Source organism: Xenopus laevis, chromosome 2L, assembly GCF_017654675.1.
Source record: "Xenopus laevis strain J_2021 chromosome 2L, Xenopus_laevis_v10.1, whole genome shotgun sequence".
Classification (NCBI taxonomy): domain Eukaryota; kingdom Metazoa; phylum Chordata; class Amphibia; order Anura; family Pipidae; genus Xenopus; species Xenopus laevis.
The window spans coordinates 163453953-163469127 of NC_054373.1; positions in this window are offsets into that span (position 1 = coordinate 163453953).

The window sequence follows — 15175 nt, forward strand, 5'->3', positions numbered from 1 at the left end:
GAGAACCTTTTTCATTCCAGGTCAGATTTTGTTTGTAGAATTATATTTCTGCAAAAAATAGATTTTTCATCCTGATGTAACATTTCATTTTAAAAGTTATCAAAGGGGTGAGTGAGATGCAATGGGTTATGGAACATTTGTGTAATGTGCATCCAGGCTACACATTTGAATAATGAACCAATTATAAGCGAAATAGCGGAAGGCACAAAGTGAGAAACTTTTTTATATATGAGGACCATTCTCTCAAATTTGTGATGGTAGATATCCATAGATCCAAGATCTCTGTAAAAAAAGGGACGATATTGGCATCATCCAGAAAGCCCACACACAGGAGCTGATTACTACTTATCATGATTCAGCAAATGTGGTAGCACTGGTAAGGAAGTGTTCTGGACACTGGAAGTAAATGTTGGTGACAAAGTCTGGATTTATCCTAAATAACTCCAGGCTATGAGAAACAATATTCGAATAGGAGTGTTGGGCTCCAGGGCTAAAGAAATCTACTGCTCTTACATCACTACGCCCCTATCTAGGCACTACAGAGATATCAATGGGGTCATTTAGGTTGGTAATTTCTATAGTTCTGATGCAGATTCATTGACTGCTTGTAACGTTGATCAACTGATTTATGTGTTAAACAATTTTGTCAACAGACATTGCCAGATATTTTGCATTCTTTAAGATAGACAAATGTGAAAGTATTAGGAGATCATAGTTACAGTATTTCTTTAACAATGACCAGCAAATACGTAAAACAAACATGTTTTCATCATAGTTGGCCGATCGTGCAGTTAAAGCAATAGTAACGCCAAAAAATGAAAGTCTTTTAAAAGTGACAATATAATGTACTGTTGACCTGCACTGGGAAAACTGGTGTGTTTGCTTAAGAACAACTACTATAGTTTATATAGACAAGCTGTTGTGCAGCCATTCAAGCACAGAATACCAATGGATCGCAGATAAGTTCTGAAGAAACCCATTGTATACTACAGAACTTATCTGTTGAGTATCATGTGCCTTTTCTCCTTTTCCAGCTCGAATGGATGCCCCCATAACTACACAGCAGCTTGTTTATATAAATTATTGTAGAGTTTCTGCAGCAAACACACCAGTTGTACAAGTGCAGCACAATCAGTACATTATATTTTCATTATTTTAATGCGCTTTCATTTTTTTGGTGTTACTGTTCCTTTAAGTACATGTTTGTAGGCTGCTTTATAGTAAAATAATGACATATAAACATGTCTATGTAGTGTTGTGTGGCCAGGGAGCCATAAACGTCCCTTGGAATGTCGAAGCTAAGGGAAGCAAACGCAAAGAATAACAATGAAAATGCGGTCACACATGTGTTGAAATCAGCCTGCTAAAATACGCCGATTTCAGCTCCTACATGAAAAGTGACCTCTTATTTTCGCACCCGGAACCCGGTGTTGGCTCTGGCACAAAAAAAATGCAAAGTCTGCCGTTTCTTCGATGAAATCAGCCCAGTGTGTTCATGCTGGAGACGACACAACGGTTCCGAATGTGAAAATAAGAGGAGGCTACTGCCGTGTAGGGGCTTATTTTTAGCCTGCGTATTTCAGAAGGCCGTTTTCATCCCCCCCTGTGGCACTAACCTTAATTTTAGTTTTCAAGGTTATTTTGGAGTATTTTTTGGTTAAAAAAGAACAAATGTTTAGAGATATTTTATACCTCGACTCAAATCCGAAAATACACCATCTATCTGTCCCTCTAACCATTTGAAAATGTTAATACTCTTCTTGATGTTCCAGTTTTTTTCTGAGGGTTTCACTTGAAAACTTGATCAATTCGAGTGATTCAATTTTTTTTCCGGCTTGTTTTGTTTGTTATGCCTGAACTCGCTGATTCGAGGTTTTTCCTTAAATTAGTAACCATTTGAGTTGTGAGTTCATCGAGGTATAAAAACCTCTAAAATACCACTTTTGATACATAATCACCTTAAGTATGACAGGTTACCCAGTAAACATGGGGCGGGATGTGTTAGGCCATATTTTAGAGCTTTGCTCTTGCACAGTGTGTGCCTGCTGTGTGTTTATCTGTAGAACTTTTAGTATGATGGAGAATTCCTTTGTTATTTCTCAATGTATTTTATCCTGCTCTACTCCCTATGCTCCCCCCACTACATGCCTTTGGATTTCAAATATTTGGCAGATTTCAGCAGGAAGGGAGTGTGCTGAGCCTCACATTTCATCTACTTAGTCATGCCTAGTGCCCTTTTCTTCCTCCACAGATCTATACTTAGTGATGCCTGTAAGGGTTTCTGTGCAGCAGTTCTCTAGATGTGGTTTGTCGTATTTAACAAACACAAAATCATCACTTCCTCTTTTGATTTTCTTGTGTGTGGGGAACATGGAGTGCTGCTATAAAAGCAGTAGCCACATTCGTTTTATTCAGCAGGTTATGAAATGTTTTTATTTATTTTTGTGTAGAAGACTCATTACTAGAATACGCAGGATTTGCATGCGGCTAGGCTGTGCAAAACTAGTTACATCTGTCGGTACTAGGCATGCCTGCAGAACATTCTACAGGAAATCTGTTTCAACTGACACATAGCTGGTTGCTATAACAAGCCTGCAGATGGAAAACAAACGCGTCTCCGTTGTTACGGAATTACATTACATTTATATCATGCGTGGCAGAAAAACGAGGAGAAAGTACAAATAAAATTAAGTCATAATCTCTAGAGAAAGCAATCACGTTTAAAATATAAGGATTTGCTTCATGTTTTAGGGGTCGTTTACAAAAGTGGGGCAAAGTGCAAGAAATAGGTGCAAAGTGCCATGTTTTTTGCCCACAGTGCCTTTTTTTAGCCTAATGACGTAAGGCACACATCTTTGTACTTCTGTTTTTTGTACCCTTCATAATACATACCTCCCAATTGTCCTGTTTTTTGCAGGACAGTACAGATTTTGACAGCTCAACCCGCTCAAAAGCATTTGGCAGAGAGCCACAATACATGGCCAGTGCACAGATAGATTTGTAACAATTTAAGATAAGCAAAGAAACATTTGTAACAATTTAAGATAAGCAGGTTTCTTGAGGAAACTGAGACTTGCAATTCACCTACAAAATTGTAATAACACATGAAAATGTGTTCAAACTTTCATAACTTGGCAAATTTTGTAAAATGGCCATGGTAATTTGGGTGTGTGGTCATAAAATGGGCGTGGTCAAAGAGGGTCCATGTGCGTGCCCTTTACTTGCATTATTATGGCTGAGCAAGGAGAAGTGCCCATGGGTGCCACCGGGTTTTTTCCCTGTATCCCGCCTGTCCAGTCCGACACTGGGTAGAAGCAGGATATTAGTCCTATGTAGACATTGACAGAAACCTAATTCAGTCTTGAACAGAGACAGGTTGATCGAAGCAGCATATCAGTCCTATATAGAAGTTGGTAGGAGCAGGATATAAATACTATGCAGGGGTTGGTATAAGCAAGATATCAGCAGGCCCAGATTTGTGGAAAGGCCCCCCAGGCCTAGAGCAACAGGATTTTAGGGGGCAGCATGCTGGCCAAGTACACCCACATTGGTTCAAAAACACTGGGGATGTGCTGGAGATACAATATGTTTTTTTAATTTCCCGTGCGCCAATCCCTATTAAGGGGAGGAGACAGGGGCAACGAGCGGCAGTGGGCTAGGGGGGCCCGCTATGTAAATCCGGATCTGGGTATCAATTTTATTAAGAGGTTGGTAGAAGGAGGGCAGGGTCAGTGTAAGGGGCCCGGGAGACCGGCACACATTCTTACCTTTAGATGCGCCTGTCCCCAGGTGCCTCTGGTTGCAAGCCAGTGAAAATGGGAATGCGCAATGACGGTGCGTCGTGATGTCAGCAGACGTGCTGACATCACGTATTGGCACCAAATTCAAAAGGCGCTTTTGACGTGTTGTGGGTGCCCAAGCTGGTTATCAGATTCCTGTCTTCAGCTAAAGCCTTATTACTTTTGGATCTTCTGGATTTATACCTATTGCCTGTCTTTTGACTTCCTTACCTTGCCGCCTGCCTGACCCTTCTCCTGCCCACGACTTTGTCTCTAGCTGATTCCTTTTGTACCCTGACTCCAATTACCTTGGCCGTGTTGAGGATCCCCGCCTTTTCTGCTGCAGAAAGTTCCGGGGCCCCAAAAAGGCGGCAGTGAAAATCGGAATAAGGAAGGGCTCTCCAACTACACCTAAAGGGTAATTCTGACAATCCTTGGGCTCCTATACCTAAAGACTGTAACAGTCAGATTGGGCATTCAGGGGCTCCTTGTGAACTTAAGGGCCCTCCTACCAGCGTCCCCCTTCCCCCCCCCGCACCCTGTTACTTTCATCTCCTTAACTTTCTACCTGTGATCGGTGGAAAGCGGGCCAGTCCTGGGTCCAGATGGTGAAGTGGGCCTGGGCCATTTGGGCTCCGTCGGTCGAGTCTGACACTGAAGAAGAACGACATTAAACCATAAATATGAGGGCTAATTTACTGAGAGCTAGGCAGGGTGGGCAGGCACAAGAATGTAGTGCAAGTGCCTGCTATTTATTGAGGAATAAAGTGCCACTTGTTTTCAGCAGCTCTTTATTCATATGGGACAGGTGGGAGGGACACGTAGGTGCAAAGAAGCCCTGTCCTACCAACCTGCCCACCGGTGCTGTATCACATGCGGGGCTATGCCCCAGACACAAGTGACTACTGAATATGCATTGAGTGGCTCTAGCATTTGCAGCTGCACTTTACTAAATAAGGCACGTGGCCTTTAGAATTCCTTAAATGCAGTGTATGGATAAAGCCTGTCAAGCTGTGTTGGAGGGAAAATTACCTGTTGATATACAAAGGATAATCCTGTATTTGAGATCAAAAAATTGTCAGGATGAGATTTATTTTCAGTACGCTGTACTTTGAAAAAAATATATAATTTTTCAGAAAACAAACAACTTTTCTTACATTTTGTTTTTGCAGATTTGTTCTGCAGACTTGCCAGAACATAGCCAGGTATCCATGGTTACACTAGGGGCTTATTTATCATGCTGTGTAAAATTATTTATGCTGGAAAAACAGTGCAAAGTAAACAGTGTGTGTATTTTCTTTGACGACGCCTGATTGTGGCATTTAACAACGTTATTTTAGGCTGTTACGATGGTTAGCACCCTGTTTTCTCGACATAATTTTTAAGCGGCAGCTGAATAGTTTTACGCAGAAAATGAATGCTGCGCTTTATAAATATGCCACGTTTTTGACATGTTGATACATGGTGATGTGTTTGATTACTGATTTTTTTTTTTACACAGTATGATAAATAGGCCTCTAACAGTGGAAGTAGCAGACAAACTGGACAGGTGATCAACATTTCTGGTCTTTGCTAAAAACAGAAGCCAATGTACCAATCCAGATACTGCAGGGATAAATGCTATTGCTGTCAACACCCACATGTGGTAGAGCTTTTCCAGGGCTGGATTAAAAAACATTTTACACCCCTAGGCCACCCAGCTGCTCACACCCCCACCTGCCCCCCAGTCCATACTTACTCTCGATAACACGTTACCATGTTGGCCTAAGACCCACAAAGATATGACACCAAGGGGCCTCCTTGCAGTGTCCACCCACTGCATGCAAATGCAATGTCGCATGAGGTACCGCATAACCACTTTTCATACCTCCCAAAATTCTGGAAATAGAAAGAGGGACAAAAAGAGTTGAATTTTTTGACCACACCCATTTTGTGGCCACACAAACAATTACCATGTTCATTATACAAAATTTGTCAGGTTATGAAAGTTTGAACACATTTCTGTGTTTTTTTTTCCAGTTATTACAGTTTTGCTAATGGAGGTGAATTGCCCTTTAAAGGGCATGTAAAGTCTAAAATAGAATAAGGCTAGTAAATGCTGTATTTTGTATACTAAATATAAACATGAAATTACTGCACCACAAGCCTAATCAAACAAATAATTTATGCTTTCAAAGTTGGCTACAGTGGGTCACCATCTTGTAACTTTGTTAAACATCTTTGCAAGACTAAGACTATGCACATGCTCAGTGTGGTCTGGGCTGCTTAGGGATCGTCATAAACAAAGCTGCTTGAGTTCTGCTTGGCTGGGAAGTAAGGCGGGGGCTCCCCCTGCTGTTCATAAGTATGATTGTTTCCCTGCTCAGCAGTTAGGGACCATCTGACAATTCCTATCCACAGCAGTAAATGAAGGGAGAATTTCACTGCATACAGTCAAGTTTCTTATAAAAAATGGTACACATTTTTTAATTGAAGTATATTGGAGATAGGTTTCTTTTTCATTAAAGAAAGTAAAAATGGGATTTTATTTTTTTGCCTTTACATGCCCTTTAAGCTATAAGTCTAAGAGACATTTTTATCTTAAATGGGTGGTTTACCTTTAAGGTAACTTTTATTATGTTACAGAACGACCAATTCTAAGCAACTTTTCAAAAGGTTTTCACTATTTATTTTTTATAGTTTTTTCTTCTGACTCTTTGCAGCTTTCAAATGGGCGTCGCTGACTCCCTTTTAAAAAAAACATATGCTCTGTAAGGCTACAAATGTATTGTTATTGTTACTTTTTATTACTGATCCTTCTATTCAGGCCTCTCTTATTCATAGTCCAGTCTCTTATTCAAATCAGTACATGGTTGCTAGGGTAATTTGGACCCTAGTTACCAGATTGGTTAAGATGCAAATTGAAGAGCTGCTGAATAAAAAGCAAAATAACTCAAAAAACCTTCAATAATAAAATATGAAAACCAATTGCAAACTGTCTCAGAATATCACTCTCTACATCATACTAAATGTTAGCTCAAAGGTGAACAACCCCTTTAATTGTTACAATTACTTATTTGCTTATCTTAAAATTGTTATAAAAGTATTTTAGTGCACATGGTGGCTGTTCTGGACTTTCTGCCAAAAGCCAATTAAGTTAAAAACTTTGTATATCTTTCTGGCTGTTCAGAGCAGGAGATCAAAGAGAAAGTCGGGACATTTCAGTAACAAGCCGGGACTGCATTGAGCTGTCAAAAGTGGGACTGTCCTGCTCAAAACTGGACAGTTGATGCCCTTCCTTCTCCTAAACCTTTGAAGGGAAGGGTGATCAAGGCAGCGGACCTAGGCTAGTAGGGCCCACGGGGTTTTCTCAAAGTGCCAATTCAAAGTGCGTATCAACCTCCAACCATAACAACACATCACACATGCACCGCTGCCACACTATCTTTTTCACTGGGGACTATGCGGGTGGGAGATTTAAATGTCTGTCAAAATCTTCCTCGAAGTCCCCATTGCAGCTGCGGCCAGCAGATGGCATTCCACCCCCAAGACTTCTGCTGCTCTAGGACTGGGACTTTGTGGCCTGCCCACACATCTAGGCCTGAGCTTTTCTCTAATCTGCTCTTGGGTTATCCCTTGTAACCATGGTTACAATGTCAAAACAGTGTAGCCTTGTCTCAATGTCAGCGTCACAGAAAACTTGGGGTTATATGGAGGTGCTTGGTAGAGTCCTGTGGTTAGGTACCCACGGGTATCTGAAAAGCTTCGGGACGTGGTCTGAATACTCCTTATATCCCCATTGGTGTGCGGTCCATAGGCACCTTTTTCCTGCAGCTGGGCAGTAGTATATGGCCATTTGGGAGTAAAAAATTAAAATACAAGTATGGGATCCATTATTCTGAAACCCGTTATCCAGAAAGCTCCGAATTACAGCTCCCATAGGCCCCATTTTATCCAAATAATCAAAATTTTTTAAAATAATGTCCTTTTTCTCTGGAATAATAAAATAGTAGCTTGTACTTGATCCCAACTAAGATATAATGAATCCTTATTGGAAGCAAAAGCAGATTATTGGGTTTTTTAATTGGGTTTACATGATTTTCTAGTAGATCCATTATCTGCAAAACCCTAGGTCCCGAGCATTCTGGATAACAGGTCCCATACCTGTATATGGTTTCCTCTGTGAAACCTACACACCTAAATATGAAACCATTTAAGTTTACACGCTGTGCTTTGTTTGATTTTAATTTATGATTCTACCCAAATTTGAATTCTTGTCCTGGTATAAAAGCCTTGTTTGGGATTGCACCGAATCCCAGATTCAGTTCAGGAGCAGGTTAACAAATCGGAGCCATTTCTATGACTTCAGACCACAGGTGCTTGTTTTTCAATTTCAGCTGTGGAGGCAAGTTTTAGTTGCATAAAAAACCAGGTGTACTGCTAAACAGAGCCTCCTGTAGGTTGCGAAATAGGGGCTAGCTTATTTTGCTTTTTACAATTGAATGTGGCTCCCTGGTAAAGAAAAAAAAAAGGTTGGGATCCTCTAAAATAAACAATACTAATGTACATATATGTAATAGAAATGAAAAAAATTGACTGAACATTTAATCACGTCCTGGTTTCCTTTGCATTATTTATTTCCTGTCTAGGATAACAGGAAAGGGCATAAAGTGAGGCGTCCAAGTTTAATTCATCCAGCCTGCCAAAAACATTAAGCACATAATCATCACAAAGGGACCTCAGAAAACGTGCAGAAATATTAGCACAAAAGATCTAAAGGGCCAGTGCAAAAATAATGCAAGGAAATGATTCACAATTACTGCAGGGCAAAGCAGAAAATAAAAGTACAGTGTATCATTATTAATATTACATTTAATAAGAATTACAGGCGCAATATTAAAGGGGAAATACACAAATAGTACTTCAATTCTCTTTAGTTGTCCATAAATAGTCAGGCGTGTCCCAGCATTCTTGTACTGCTGCTTTTTAAAGGAGAAGGAAAGTTCCAAGACAGTTTATTGCCAACAGATTAGCCACAAAAGTGTGAGCTAAAACGCTATACTTATTCTGCAGAATGCTTTACCATACCTGAGTAAACAGCTCTAGATGCTGTCTCTGTTTGTTTAGGATAGAAGCTGCCATATAAGCTTGGTGTGACATCACTTCCTGCCTGAGTCTCTCCCTGCTCACTTACAGCTCTGAGCTCAGATTACAGCAGGGATGGGAGGAGGGAGGGGGAGAGGAGCAAACTGAGCATGCTCAAGGCCGTGCCCTGGAGGTTTAAGCTGAAAACAGGAAGTCTGATACAGAAGCCCATGAGTACACAATAGAAGGAAAGAAATGCTGTGTTTCTTTGGACAGAGGACTCAGAGCAGCATTACTTTGAGGGTTTACTGGTGTATTTATATAGACCTTTCTGATAAAGCTTACTTAATTTTAGCCTTTCCTTCTCCTTTAACGGAATATCTGTAAGAAATGCTAAAATGAATGTGAAATTGATCCTAAATGAAGTCGCTTGTATCAAATACCAATGAATTCATGATTACATTCTTAATCGTTGTGAGTCGAATAAGTCATAATTGAATCATGATCAAAAGTAATGGAGCGTAATTAGTAAATCAAATTAGTGACAAGTTCTGAAAGTAAAACTGAAACAGATTTGAACCTCTTTTCAGATAATTTAACCAAGCAATTGTTTCCAAGTATGCATGACTTTTTATCAATTTAAAATTTCTATTCAATAGTTACAGGTGCCGAGGTATTAGACTTGATACTTTTTATTTATAGTACATAGTAACATAATAACAGTAAATTAGGTTGAAAAAAGACACACGTCTATCAAGTTCAACCTTTTAACTTTTTTTTAACCTGCCTAACTGCCAGTTGATCCAGAGGAAGGCAAAACTCCACCTGAAGCCTCTCCAATTTGCCTCAGAGGGGGAAAAATTCCTTCCTGACTCCAAAGTGGCAATTGGACTAGTCCCTGGATCAACTTGTACTATGAGCTATCTCCCATAACCCTGTATTCCCTCACTTGCTAAACACCATCCAACCCCTTCTTAAAGCTATCTAATGTATCAGCCTGTACCACTGATTCAGGGAGAGAATTCCACATCTTCACAGCTCTCACTGTAAAAAATCCCTTCCAATATTTAGTCGGAACCTCTTTTCTTCTAATCGGAATGGGTGACCTTGTGTCAGCTGTAAAGACCTACGGATTACAAACTTATGAATCATAGAATAAGATTCTGATATCCAGCAGTATAAAAACTATGTATTTGCCTATATGCCTACTAATCATTTCACCTAAAGGGGAACTATCATGAAAATGAAAATTTAATATAAGCTTCAGCATACTGAAATAAGAAACTTTCTAAATACAATCAATTAAAAAATCTGCATTGTTTCTGAAATAATCAAGTTTATATTCACTATTCCTCTCTCAGCATCTGTTTCTCCTCATCCTGTCTTCATGCAGCAGTTGGGTGATCCAATATATCTTATAGGGGGGTTCCTTTCCTAGCAGATGAATTAGAGTTCACTCAAATAACTGATTCCAGTAAAAAACAAAATCTAACAAAATAACTGCCTTTTGCACAAATCCTGCATGTAAAGAGACATGGGGGCAGATTTACCTAGGGTCGAATATCGAGGGTTAATTAACCCTCGGTATTCGACTGCCGAATTGAAATCCTTCGACTTTCGAATATCGAAGTCGAAGGATTTAGCGCTATTCCTATGATCGAACGATCGAAGGAATAATCGTTCGAATGATTAAATCCATTGATCGAAGGATATTCCTTCGATCAGAAAATTGTTAGGAAGCCTATGGGGACCTTCCCCATAGGCTAACATTGGCCTCGGTATGTTTTAGGTGGCGAAGTAGGGGGTCGAAGAATTTTTTAAAGAGACAGTATTTCGACTATCGAATGGTTGAATAGTCGAACGATTTTTAGTTCGAATCGTTCGAAGTCGAAGGTCGTAGCCGAAGGCTGAGAGAGGAATAGTGAATATAAACTTGATTATTTCAGAAACAATGCAGAATTTTTAATTGATTATATTTAGAAAGTTTCTTATTTCAGTATGCTGAAGCTTATAATGCATTTTCATTTTCACAATAGTTCCCCTTTAATTATAATGAATAACCAGGCTATGCTTGGTAAGCCCAACGTTTAATGCAGCTGAACGATTCTAAAGAATAAATGGATATATTTTAGTGTTTTGATCCTTGTGCTTCATGGCAGCTGCCTCTGTTTTATGTAACTATTTTCTTTTGGTACATTTATAACAAACCACATTGCTCACAAACAATGACACAAGGCCACCCTGTCCTACTTCTTTCCTGTGCACAGCAAACAATCGCTATTCCCATTCTCGACTGAAAGTTCTTGGCCTGCTGGGAGCATTACTCAAATAATAACCATTTTTGTGGGCACCGAGGAACAGAATGTTTGGTGAGGTGCGTGTCTTTTGTGCAGATGCTTTTATTATGGCAAAATGACTTTAATTGCAGCATATTGGAACTACAGATATTACACTGATGCAGTTTTCCTTTCTATTTTTAAAACATCCTTTGTGCTCTGCAGAGTATTTGTGTGCTGTTAGACAGAACATGTCCTGGGTGAAACTGTATAAACTGAATTGACTTTTGATTTGTTATTATGTTGTCACATAAGTGGAATAACATGAAATTATGGATCCGCTGCATTATTACACGTTGTTATTACATATACATATTGCGGGCCCACTATACATCACATATACATACAGTAACTGCATATGAACCAGTATTTTATTTGTTAGATACATATTTAATGGACTAAAAGGTATTTTACCTTTAAATTAACTGTTAGTATGACATAGAGAGTTATATTCCGAGACAAGTTGCAATTGGTTTTCTTTTTTATTTGTGATTTATTTAGCTTTTTATTCAGCAGCTCTTCAGTTTAAATTTTCAGCAATCTGGTTGCTAAGGTCCAAATTACCCTAGCAATCATTCATTGATTTGAATAGGAGACTGGAATACGAATAGGAGAGGCCTGATGAGTAATAAAAAGTAGCAATAACAATTCTGTAGCCTTACAGAGCATTGGTTTTTTAGATGGGGTCAGTGACCCCTATTTGAAAGCTGAAGAAGAAGGCAAATAAGTAAAAAACTATAAAAGAATAAATAGTGAAGACCAAGTATAGTAAAAGTTAACTTAAAGGTGAACCATCCCTTTAAAGCTGCGTTGTCTTCAGAGCATCACATCTAATCCATCTTTTCAAAAGTATCAGTCAAATTGCAAACTAGCATTTTGCTTACTGCGTGTCAGGAGTGCCCGATGTCGCTCCCATCTCCGCCAGCTTCGCGTCCAAGATGGCGGCGCCCATGACCCACGTGGGAAGACTGGCGCCGGCGCGATGATGTCATGTGCTTGTTGAGAAAATTCTAAATAAGAAGACGCCAAGGTCACGGGTTCAATGCCCGATTATAGGAATTTCTAACTTGTGTTTCTGGGTTCCCTAAATTCCTATATTGCTGTTTCTTTGATTCCTGACTTGTGATTTGACCATGATTCTGATTCTTGCTTCCTGCCTTTTGAACCTTTGCCTGAATTTGACTACACTTTCGCCTGACCCATTTTGGATACCGCTGAACTTGGACTTTTACCCAAAGCTTCCTCCTTGGTCCGGACTTTTCCCGTTGAGAGCCGATAGGCCCCCTGACACTGCGTTCAAAGTGAAAACTGAGAAGCATTTGTGTAGTGATTAGCAAAAGATTTTGACAGATGGAGAGGCCTGGAAATATCAAACTGGTGATCAGATACTGAACTGAATAACCCTTAGAGAGCAGGGTCCCAGCATGGAGGGGGTTATTTATTTAAGTCCGAATGCTAAAAACTCTTTTTTACGATAAAATCTGAATTCTTTGTGGAAAAAAAAATCTAAAATTATAAAAGGTTTATTATACCCAGAGGCTGCAAAAAGTCAGAATCTGAAAATCCGCCATCTCAGACCTGCCAAAGTTGTATATACTGTAAGTCAATGGCAGAGGAGGTCCCTGTCCTAATTGGAAGTTATTGTAGTCTGCGGTGGGTTTAGACCGAAAATCCGATCCTGAACCATTTTAATCATATAATACGATTTTTCCTACAGCTTTTTCAGGGTTTTCCCTGAACCGATTAGAAATAATGGTCATGGATTCTAGTTTGGTCTTAATTTGTTTTTTATTTAAAAAATCTGAAAAATTCAGATTTTGATAAATAACTCCCTAAAACTAGGAATGAAAGGACTTAACCCTCAATTAAGGTCTTATGGATGGAGACAAGCAAATTACTTTTTTATGTCCCTGTGGTCAACTATGTAAGTACTGGTATGGGATCTGTTATCTGGAAACAAGTTATCGAAAAAGGCCCAAGTTTCAAAGTCCTATTCAAATGTTTTTCTCTATAATAATAATACTTGATTCTAACTAAGATATCATTAATCTTTATTGAAAGAAAATAAAGTTAGGATGAGAAGGGCCAAAATGAGCAAAAACCCATATATACCTGCCTTAAAACCAGACAGGGTCAGACTGGGCCCGGTGGGCCCCTGCCAGCCCAGACCTGCTCCTCCTAGCTGCCCCAGAAAGGAAATTGTCAACGACGGGGAGCGGCACGTTTATTGCACATGTGCATCTATTGCGAATGCACGTCATGTCTATTGCGCACGTACGTCATTCGTGCATTCCTTTTTCTCTATAATAATAATAATCATAATAATAATAAAATACCTTGTAATTGATTCTAACTAAGATATCATTAATCCCTATTGAAGAAAAATAAGGTTAGGATGAGAATGGTCAAAATGAGCAAAAACTCATATATATCTGCCTTAAAACCAGACAGGGTTGGACTGGGCTGGCAGGACACCGGTAAAAACCCCGGTGGGCCCCATCCCTTATGGGCCCCCGCCTGCCGACCCAGACCTGCTCCCCGTAGCTGCGCCAGAAACGAAAATTGTCAACGATGGGGAACGGCACGTATTGCGCATGCGCATCTATTGCGAATGCGTGTCATGTCTATTGCACATGTGCCGTCATTCGTGGAGGTGTGCGTCGCGGGTCTGCCATTCAGGAGGGGGCCCCAGGCACTGCTGGGAGGGGGACCCTGAGACAGCAGTCCACGGTGGGCCCTGGTCCCCCCAGTCCCACCTTGAAACCAGACAATAGAGACCTTAAGGGCTGAGGCATGCAAATCACTTCTTTGTCTGTCTGTGGCCAATTATGAACGATTAATAATCCAGAGTCACATTTATGTCTCTGCCCATAATTTTTAAGATATCATTAATCCTTATTGAAAGAAAATAAGGTTAGGATGAGAAGGGCAAAAATTAGCAAAAACCCACATATACCTGCCTTAAAACCCAGACAGAAAGGCGTTTCTTTGCTCATGAATTGGTTTTAACCTTGTTACTTAAATTCAGTGTTTTTTTTTTAGTTCGGAATCGGTCCTAGAAGGTTGGCGTTGTTACAATCCATTGCGCAAAGTCATATCCACTTCATCTCTACTATTTTCCTCTTTCAAATCCATGGGGCCGATGATTTGTGTTTTTTGAGAACAAGATAGCCTCTTGTCCAAGAACAGGATTAGGTAAATAACGAGACCACACTCCCGGTTACCCTGTCTGCCTTTTCTTTGTGGTGTCCCAGGGATAGAAAAAATTAGGTAGCAAGTTTTGGGACAACTCCACCATTCTTTCTTCTTTTTTCCACTATTTTCTTATGATTTGAGCGCATTGGTTTTATGTTATATCTTAATTTATTGCTGGTTACATAATTCCTTATTTTTCTTTTTTTTAACTCAGGCAAGTTTATTAAAAAGTCGGCACATATAAGTCACATCAATTAACACGCGCAGGTTGTTACAATGAATAAACCACGATTTACAAGAAATAGGGGCAGAGTGTAGATGCAGTGTACAGAGATATACAGAGATATAGCCATTCATAATTAACATGAAGTACAATACCATTTGGCTTATTTATCCAGTATAGAAAAATTCTACCTTTCCCATAATAAAACAATGTTACATGTATACACAATCCAACTAATCTGACCATTGGCTCCAAACTTTTTATTTGAACCTCTAGATTTATACACAGGTATAGAATCCTTATCCGGAAACCCGATATCCAGAAAGCTCTGAATTACGGAATGGCTGTCTCCCATAGACTCCATTTTATCCAAATAATCCAAATTTTTAAAAATGATTTCCTTTTTCTCTGTAGTAATAAAACAGTAACGTGTACTTGATCCCAACTAAGATATAATTAATCTTTATTGTAGTCAAAACCAGCCTATTGGGTTTATTTAATGTTTAAATGAATTTCTAGTAGACTTAAGGTATGAAGATCCAAATTACAGAAAGATCCGTTATCCTGAAAAGCCCAGG